We start from the raw sequence: 10,317 nt of genomic DNA on the forward strand, positions 1-10,317 counted from the left end.
GAATTCTTCTTAATGTCTATCATGTCCCATTCTTGCTCCACTTGCTGGACGATTTTTTAGTAATTTCTCCTCTTCAGATGCACCAGCAGAAGCGATTTCCAATCTTAAAAGCTTATTTTCTGAAGTTGGTGTTCCGCTTTCAGAAGAGAAATCAATCGGTCCTCTTCATTCTTTGGAATTCCTTGGAATCATTCTAGATACAGAAAAGTTTGAAGCTAGCCTGCCTGAGTCTAAACTTAACCATATTCGTTTGCTCATTGAGGATTTTCAGATCAGTAAAACAATTAAAAAATGGGCACTGCTTTCATTGCTGGGTTATTTTAACTTTGCAATACGTATCATTCCACAGAGGAGGACGTTTATATCTCGACTGCTAGCGCTGGCATCAACAGAAAAAAAAAAATCTGGACTCCTATATAAATATCTCCTCAGAAGCTAGGAAAGACATTAAAATGTGGTCTGCACTTATTCAGCACTGGAACGGTCTCTCTGTGTTTTATGATGATTTCATTTCAGCTCCACACGATATGGCTTTATTTACTGATGCCTCATCTCTGGGATTCAGAGGTCTGTTTAACAATCAATGGTTTTGCAGTACATGGCCTGAGGAAATCGAAACCATATCTCCTCATCTAAAATCCACAGCTCTGCTAGAGATATACCCAATGGTAGCAGCTGCCCAGCTATGGGGTCATCTCTGGTCTAAGAAATCAATACTATTTTACTGTGATAATTCAACTACAGTGCATATTATAAATAAAGGACGTTCCTCTTCCCCTCTTATCATGCAATTGCTACGGCGGCTAGTATGGATTTCAGTCTCTAATAATTTCCTAATACAAGCTCGCCACCTACCGGGCATTTTTAATAATGCAGCTGAGGCTCTTTCTCGTTTACAAATTTACAAATTCCACAGTTTGCTGCCCACAGCTTTGCAATATCCAGCAGCAACGCCACAGTTCAATCAGCTGATTTTCAACTAAATCCAACTATTAATAAACTTCTTAATTCAGCTCAAGATTACATGGCATCAGCACTTGCCCCATCTACCAGATCCTCATACTCTACAGGTTGGGCATGTTATTTAACTTTTTGCTTACAAAGCAGGATTAATCCTACTCCATTCAACCAGGACTGGATCATGGCGTTCACAGTGCATGCAAAGGACTCTCTACATCTGGCACCAGCTACAATCAGACTATATTTGTCAGGAATTCAGCATCAATTTCGCTTGATGTCCATCAATTCCCCAACTCGTTTATCAATTCCAGCGGTTCGTCTCCTTTTACGAGGAATTTCCAAGTGCTCTCCGGCTCCTTCTTCTGCTCGCCTGCCTATTTCTATAGACTTTCTCAGTAACTTGATTTCAACTGTGCGCCATGGCTGTTTTTCTCCATTTGATGATTTAACTATGGAAGTCACATGTCTATCTGCATTTTTGGGGTTTTTGAGATGTTCTGAATATACAGTTCCTTCTATTGCCAGCTTTTCTGCCCTCGGTATCTGCTGCAGTGACCTCAAGCTCATCCCAGATTCTCATTTCATCTTATTTCTTCGCATTTCAAAAAGAGATCAACTGCGGCAAGGACAATGTATTCAGCTTTCTAAGATCAACTCTCCTCTGTGTCCCTTCACTTCCATGTTGAAGTACACTGCAGAACGCAAGGCCATTTCATCCTCCGACCCTTTGTTTATCAATTCAAGCCGGTCCATTGTATCAAGGCATTGGTTTTCAACACACCTTTCCACCGTGGTGTCCAGAGCAGGTCTTCCTTCGCAATTCTACACTCCTCATTCATTTAGAATAGGGGCAGCTACTTCAGCTGCAAAAGCCAACATTATCCAGCATTTAATTAAAAATATGGGGCGCTGGACTTCATCAGTAGTCGAAACTTCTATTCGTTCTTCATCATCTGAAATATCCTCCGCACATCAGTCCATTGCTAGTATGTCCGGAGTGGGGACGACCTTTCTGCCTGAGCCACCAAAGATTTCCCCCTAAGAAATAAAATTAAAAGAAAGGGTTTTTTTTTTTTTCTTTCCACTGTGCAGAGGGTCTTCACATAGTCATTAGGGTACAGTATACTAACCCCTTTGTCACGTTAAGTGTTTGTTTTCTTTCGTCTAAATGTTTTCTCTTTTCTTCTTTCTTATGCATTGGTGGTTCTCTCTTTTTTCTTCTTCATGTTGCGTCAGCGGGGACCTGGGGGTCCATCTTTTGGGGGGTTAGTGATTCCACTTTCTCCAACCCTTTGTTAAGCTCCGCTTCATTTACCTCATAGAGGAGGGTTCTCCATGAGTCAGAGGGGACCCCCGGCCAAACCCTTCCATCTGCATGTGTTTCTTTTGGGATTCTTCTTTATGTGAGGGTCCCCAAGCGGTGGCATCCCTCGTGTTTGTCGGGTCTCCTCAAAGACGGTGACCCCTCTCCTGTTTGTCGGGTCTCCTCAGCGACGGAAAACCCCTTCTATTATGTTGGGCTTTGAAGAGGCGGAACACCACACACTATATGTTTTAACAAATACTAACTTTATGTTTTCTTTCCGGTTCGCAAGCCTCTTCGTATGTCGGGTAACCTCAGAGACGGTGCCCCTCTCGTATGTCGGGTCACCTCAAAGACAGTGGCCCCCCTCCTGTTTATCGTGTCTATCGATCAAGTAAATGTTGGGCCTTGAAGAGGCGGAACCCCTCTCTCCATGTGTATATGTTTACTAACTCTGTCAATAAACACTATCAGGGCCCATAGCTCCGCCCCGTGAACATGCATTTAAAAAGAGACAGAGTATTGGAATTGGCAATCGTAACTGCTGAGAAAACTACTTGTGATCAAACTGAGCAGAAAGGTTTTATACTTTGCATGATATATTTGTGAGAAAAGAAAACGGATCAGCTCTGATTTGCAGGCCTATGAAGTTGTCAGAAGTGTGTTTGATTCTCTGCTTTAAAAGTAAATAAAAGAAAACAATGTTGATTTGCTTTTATAATGTTCATAATTTGAAACGTGGGCATAAAAACAATCGCAGTGGTCATGAATCGTCTCAGGTCAATAACATGGAAAGCAGCTATGCTCACCAGTATACCACCAACGGGTGAAAACTGGTAGTACTGAGTGACACCGAAGATGGATTCTCTCAGTGCTTCTCTGCTGAATGCGCAACGGCACAAAGGGGATTTGCTCATCTAATGACGTGGCAGAATGCAATAGTGTATTGGGTTAATGTACCAACAAAAATAAACACGAAAAACATGTATTTATTTATTTGTGAATAAACTCTCCTGCATATGCGATGGGACCAGGGACCTTAGATCGTCAATCTAATGATCAGCCAACCCTAGGGAGATTTTGTCTTGACCACGGATTAATATAACATCCCACTGGGGGTTGAACAGAAGGCTTTCTGCGTGTAAAGCAGACGTGATAACCACTACACTATGGAACCTAGACGAAACTGTGGCGGTGCTCCTACATTATTGTCTACATGCAACATCTCAGATAATTACAATGTCATGAGTCACACCCTTTGACATTGTCTTTTTAAGAACTAAACCTGCCAGCCCAAACACACACTAACACTGATTACTACTCTTTTATAGAGGATTACTGAAAATATTCCTAGTGTTAACAAAGTGAGAACATTGATTTCAAATAGGAGACATTCCATAAAGGAAACTAACTGTAATGTGATAATTGCTGTAAGATGTGTATCCATTCATTGAAAAGCCTTGTTAGCACTCAGTTTACCATTTAATTTGCATGTAAATCGAATGAAAATATATTTCTTAACACAGATTGCATTATTGTTTATGTAATAGATTACTTGCTGAAGACACTGAAAAATACTTTGAATCGAAACCTATGTTATTTATATTTATTCTCAAATAACTAAACTTCCATGAAGACACTGAAAAATACTTTGAATCGAAACCTATGTTATATATATATTTATTCTCAAATAAATAAACTTCCATTGCTCAAAGAAAAACCTCCCTTTGTGCTTCTCTAAAGACATGCAATGGAGGGCGCACTGTAGATTTTCAGTCTGGGGAATATTACAAATTAGCAGACTGTACTTTAAAATACACATTTAGGGCAGGATTCTCTGTTTACCGAAAATTGTCGCACTTTGAGTTGCTGTACATCGTACAGCAATGATTATTTTGGTAACACGTGTTTGGTTTTTTCGTGCACTCGTGTGTAGTCTAAAACAATCCGACTCACAGTATGATGTTCTATCAGATGGTGGTTTAATTTTAAATGTTTGATTTTGCAGCGCATGCAATTTCAACGCCAGTTTTTTTTTTTTTTTTTTTTTTCTGTGGCAGGACTAACAATAGGACGATATCACCCCTTAGAATGTGATTAATCATACAACTCACGCTTACCATCCATATTCGCAGTTTTCCCGACAGCGCATTATCAATGCATGATCCCAAATGAACACCTTCGTTTAATGAGACTTAATGTACTGACTATTAACACTTCACAGATCATTAACTCACAGTGAAACACTAAAAGTGATGCTTTTAAAAGTATTCACCAGTTTGAACAAAGAAACAAATTGCGGGTGTAAGTCAAAGTATTTGTGGAATGTATTACGCTTTATTCCAATCTTAAAAGAAAAAACGGACGCATTCAAAAACCAATTGCGTTGGCCAGGAATCGAACCCGGGTCAACTGCTTGGAAGGCAGCTATGCTCACCACTATACCACCAACACCTCAGTTCCTGAAACACGATAAATTGCCGGTACGCGCTCAATCATGTGAATGAAATAATTAAACCCTTTGGCTACAGTAGGTTCTATCCAGATGGATGTTTAATTGTTAAATGTTCGCTTTTACAGTCCTGGATTCAAATGCACGACAAGCCTCATTTAATTGTTTAGTGTTACACTTTTCCAATTTTGAGGACACCGTAAGGATGCGGCTTAATTAAGGCAATTCTTAAAAATAAATCTTGACCGTTTCCAACTAATGTTTTGTTATATTTTCCTCATTTGTAAGACTGGAATGCATCATGACTGTACTCACACGATGAAGCATTCGCTGTGTTCTAGTTTCTTTCATAAAGGTGCATGAAATGAAGATGTGTGGGGAAAAACAAGAAGAAATAAAAAGAGATTCTCTGCTGTATGAAGATATCACCTGCCGTGACCCGGTTTCAAACTGGGGTTGTTGCGGCCACAAAGCAAAGTACTAACCACTATACAATCACGGCCAACTACCGAGAAGCTCGTCCTTGCACGCTCAGCTGGGCGCTCCGTGTTGCAAACCGCAGAACAATGAAGAGTAGCTAGAGGGCTGAATCGGCCCAGGTTTGGAACAGAGCAGGTCCAAACCCCCGTGTCCAACAAAATTACTGGGGAGTTGATTCCAGACCCTCACAATTCTCTGTGTAAAAAAAAAAGTGCCTCCTATTTTCTGTTCTGAATGCCCCTTTGTCTAATCTCCATTTGTGACCCCTGGTCCTTGTTTCTTTTTTCAGGCTGAAAAAGTCCCTTGGGTCGACACTGTCAATACCTTTTAGAATTTTGAATGCTTGAATTAGGTCGCCACGTAGTCTTCTTTGTTCAAGACTGAACAGATTCAATTCTTTTAGCCTGTCTGCATATGACATGGCTTTTAAGCCCGGAATAATTCTGGTCGCTCTTCTTTGCACTCTTTCTAGAGCAGCAATATCTTTTTTATAGCGAGGTGACCAGAACTGCACACAATATTCAAGATGAGGTCTTACTAGTGCATTGTACAGTTTTAACATTACTTCCCTTGATTTAAATTCAACACTTTTCACAATGTATCCGAGCATCTTGTTAGCCTTTTTTATAGCTTCCCCACATTGTCTAGATGAAGACATTTCTGAGTCAACAAAAACTCCTAGGTCTTTTTCATAGATTCCTTCTCCAATTTCAGTATCTCCCATATGATATTTATAATGTACATTTTTATTTCCTGCGTGCAGTACCTTACACTTTTCTCTATTAAATGTCATTTGCCATGTGTCTGCCCAGTTCTGAATCTTGTCTAGATCATTTTGAATGACCTTTGCTGCTGCAACAGTGTTTGCCACTCCTCCTACTTTTGTGTCATCTGCAAATTTAACAAGTTTGCTTACTATACCAGAATCTAAATCATTAATGTAGATTAGGAATAGCAGAGGACCTAATACTGATCCCTGTGGTACACCGCTGGTTACCACATCCATTCTGAGGTTTTTCCTCTAATCAGTACTTTCTGTTTTCTACATGTTAACCACTCCCTAATCCATGTACATGTGTTTCCTTGAATCCCAACTGCGTTCAGTTTGAGAATTAATCTTTTGTGCGGGACTTTGTCAAAAGCTTTCTGGAAATCTAAATAAACCATGTCATATGCTTTGCAATTATCCATTATCGATGTTGCATCCTCAAAAAAATCAAGCAAGTTAGTTAGGCACGATCTCCCTTTCCTAAAACCATGTTGACTGTCTCCCAGAGACCCTGTTACCATATAGGTAATTTTTCCATTTTGGATCTTATTATAGTTTCCATAAGTTTGCATATAATAGAAGTCAGGCTTATTGGTCTGTAGTTACCTGGTTCAGTTTTTTTTCCCTTTTTGTGGATCGGTATTACGTTTGCAATTTTCCAGTCTGTCGGTACAACCCCTGTGTCAAGAGACTGTTGCATGATCTTGGTTAGCGGTTTGTAAATTACTTCTTTCATTTCTTTGAGTACTACTGGGAGGATCTCATCCGGCCCAGGGGATTTGTTTATTTTAAGAGCTCCTAGTCCCTTTAACACTTCTGCCTCAGTTATGCTAAAGTTATTTAAAACTGGATAGGAACTGGATGACATGTGGGGCATGTTGTCAGTATCTTCCTTTGTAAAAACTTGTGAAAAGTAATCATTTAACATATTTGCTATTTTTTTTTCTTCATCTACGATTTTGCCATTTGTATCTCTTAAACATTTAATCTCCTCTTTGAATGTTCTCTTGCTGTTGTAATATTGGAAAAACATTTTGGAATTGGTTTTAGCTCCCTTAGCAATGTTCATTTCTATTTCTCTCTTGGCCTTTCTAACTTCCTTTTTGACTTGCGTTTGCAGTTCTGTGTACTCTTTCTGCGTACTTTCTTTTTGGTCCTTTTTTAATGCTCTGTAAAGTGCCTTTTTTCGCTGAATATTTTTTTTAATTGATCTATTAAACCATTTTGGCAATTTAGTTTTACATTTAGATTTGTCTACTTTAGGGATGTAATTGTTTTGCGCCTCTAGTACTACATTTTTGAAGAACAACCATCCTTCTTCTGTGGGTGTTTTCTCTATTTTACTCCAATCTACTTCTGTTAGTCTCTGTTTCATACCTTCATACACAGTACAAGCCTCGGAATCATGATGTAAAAACGTCCTGTGTCGGAGGCAAAGAGCCCCACAAAAAAAAGTTGGTCCCACATGAGGCAGAGGAAGCCAACAGAACAAAGTAGGGAAGTATCAACGAAAAGATTTGATAAACCTTAGCTTTAGTCATTACTTTTGGGGTTTTAAAAAACACTTCAAATGAGACCATGTTGTGGTCTGAGTTTGCCAGTGGTTCTCTGACCTCTGTTTTAGTTATTCTGTCTTCGTTATTTGAAAAGACTAAATCAAGGCATGCCTCCCCTCTAGTTGGTGCCTTGACAAATTGTGTTAGGAAGCAGACATTTGTCATTTCCACCATTTCAATTTCATCCTTCGTGCTCCCCACCAGATTTACCCATTTTATATGGGGGAAGTTGGAATCCCCCATTAGGATGGTTTCTCCTTTGCTACACTCATTTCTAATGTCATTTTATAAAAGATTATTGTGCTCACCGTCCTGAATCTGGCGGTCTATAGCCTGCTCCCATTCTTATGCCGGTTGTCGGCAGTTGGGAGTTATGTTGTACAGTGCACAACACCTTCTTTTGGGTGGGGAGGTGCAAACTGTGCCTTTTATTGTTTAAATGATTGACCAGAAACTGTTTTGTGTATAGAAAAAATAAACTGTTTTGTGTATAGAAAAAAGTAATAATAATAATGCAGTGATGAGAACACAGAGAATGATACCAGTGTTTTTCAATACGGATGTTGTTTTCAAATTGACTTTGTGATTGCTAATGATTATGGAAGAAATCATCGACTCCTTAAAGTCAACTCCCCTTTTTTATTATAAATAAATAAATAAATAACAATCAATGGGTTATAGTCCAACTGTTTACAGTTATTAAAGTAATATTTCTTTGCGACGTCTGTTCCCGACGTGACGGACTGAATCCTTCAGAACAGATGCAGCAAGGCTGCACTGACTTGACTTAGGAAAATGAAAAACAACTGCCATGGCAACCCATTACCGCTCCCCAAAGGTGGTAACTACTCGCACACTGGGAAATGCTTTGGGGAAAAAAATTTCTGCAGGCAGTCAATACAGTAGCTGAGCTGTTTTTCTGTTTTTTATCTGCTCTCTTGCTGACACTGGTTAGACGGATACCTAAGGAAAGATTACCAATATCAGTTTTAGTACATTTCATTCAATACAGAAAAGTCTGTTTTATCTCATACAGGTAGAACCAACAGCGACTGAAATTAATAGCAACCGCATTCATTTGTAAAGGCTATGGGTGTTCACTTTCCAATACACCAGTGGATAGCAAGTACACAAAAGGGAATATGAATTTAATTGTGAAGGAAAATGAAAAAAATAGTCAGACAGAGGTTCAGAATTCTCATCTCATATTATAATGAAGATTCACAAGTGTCAGACAGAGGAGGAGACACTGCAGTACAGCAGTTATGCTAATGCTCTCTTGACTTGCTCCAAGAATCAATATGGTAGTTATGGCCAGAGATTCACAAGATCTTGCAAGATTGTAGAACAAATGCTTTGCATTGTTCCTTGCTGTTCCAGTCTGAACACTCCAGAGCACCCCTCTATTTTAGCAGATTGGATCCAGACAAGCTCTGTTGCTTAGGAGAAAATTTTTTAGTTGATGGGTATGTAGAATTCTTCAGATTCCCTCTCTATGCATGATCTTGGATCTTGGTAAAGAAGCTGCATAAAGTATGCGCAGTGCTTACCTCTAGGATAGGAAACATTTGAGCATAGATGGGCCATATACAGTACATAGGATTCTTTGTGCAGCTTCAACATACCTTACTTAGCATGTAATATTATGTATGTATGTATGTATGTACTTAATACTGTAGCGATCTTGGTTAACGCAGGCAGGCGCATCACAAAGGGCGAGGCAATCCACACACAGGTGGACGGCGGCCACGAACCCGGGACCTCTCGCACTAAAGCATAGCACCAATACCTCTGTACAAAAGAGCCAGCTCCTTTGCAAGGAGCGTATATCGGGCTTATGTCTTCGTGTGTGTGATTACGTCACCTACCAGCCATGCTGCCTTCTCCTGTGCACGCTACAGTATGTATGTATGTACTATTGAACTAAAACCATTAGAAACATATTTTCATTTTGGAGTTCTGCAGTAAGCCAAGTTTTCTAAAAGTCAACACACATTCACTGTGCAGTGCTGAAAGAATTGCTCACTGGGTGTAACCAAAATACATACTGTATATATTTTAGTTTCTTCACAAAAAAACAACTTCAAAACCTTGACTGCTGGAACCATAAGCATAGAGGAAGCCGCTGCCTTTGAGCAAAATCTGGCATTCTATTCTAGATTTAAAGAAAGGTGAACTTGTTCCTGTATAGCTCTGAATACTGTAGTGTATTGCAACCAGGACACACCGCAGGGTGAGTGTGAACACCACCTAAAAGCCAGAGAGATGCAGTCTCTATTACAGCATACATAATACATCCCAGCCACAGCTTTCCACTATTTGCATATGAGTAGTGTAATTACTTAACCTTCAGTTTAGCGAGTTCATCCCTATGGGGTCCGGCATCACTTCACTGTATATCTTACAGTATTTTGTTTATGCTGGCAGACCTAAACTCCATGTGCTGAGTGCAAAAAGAGGGGGTTGGGGGAGGTTGTCAGTTGGTATAATTTAGAAGTACAGTACTGTAAGTATTCTCCAGTGTGGCATTTGCGTCATTGTAGCAGCAGGCCTGACCTCCCAGAAGGTTGTAGAGTCTACAAAATGTAACTCATTCATTGTGTACTGTACTGTAATGTATTCTTGGTACTCCTGCAGGAGATGGGGTGCAATCTGGGTGTACTCCTCAGGATACTAGAAGTTGTGAACCAAATGTGATGAAAAACGCTGAACGTTTACTGTCTCTATAGCAAAAAACTTTTAGTAATAAAAAGTTACAAACCTTCTTTTTCATGCAGTGTTTATTTATCCTATGAAT

The 10,317-nt window shown here is 39.7% G+C and overlaps 1 non-coding gene across 1 annotated transcript; it reads right to left on the reverse strand.

Moving 5' to 3' along the window:
• Positions 1-4,645: 4,645 nt before the first annotated feature.
• On the reverse strand, positions 4,646-4,717 carry trnag-ucc. Its single transcript has one exon. It is a non-coding gene; the product is annotated as a tRNA-Gly (tRNA).
• Between the last annotated feature and the right edge of the window lie 5,600 nt (positions 4,718-10,317).

Source organism: Polyodon spathula, chromosome 47 (genome assembly GCF_017654505.1).
Source record: "Polyodon spathula isolate WHYD16114869_AA chromosome 47, ASM1765450v1, whole genome shotgun sequence".
In the NCBI taxonomy this organism is placed as follows: Eukaryota; Metazoa; Chordata; class Actinopteri; order Acipenseriformes; family Polyodontidae; genus Polyodon; species Polyodon spathula.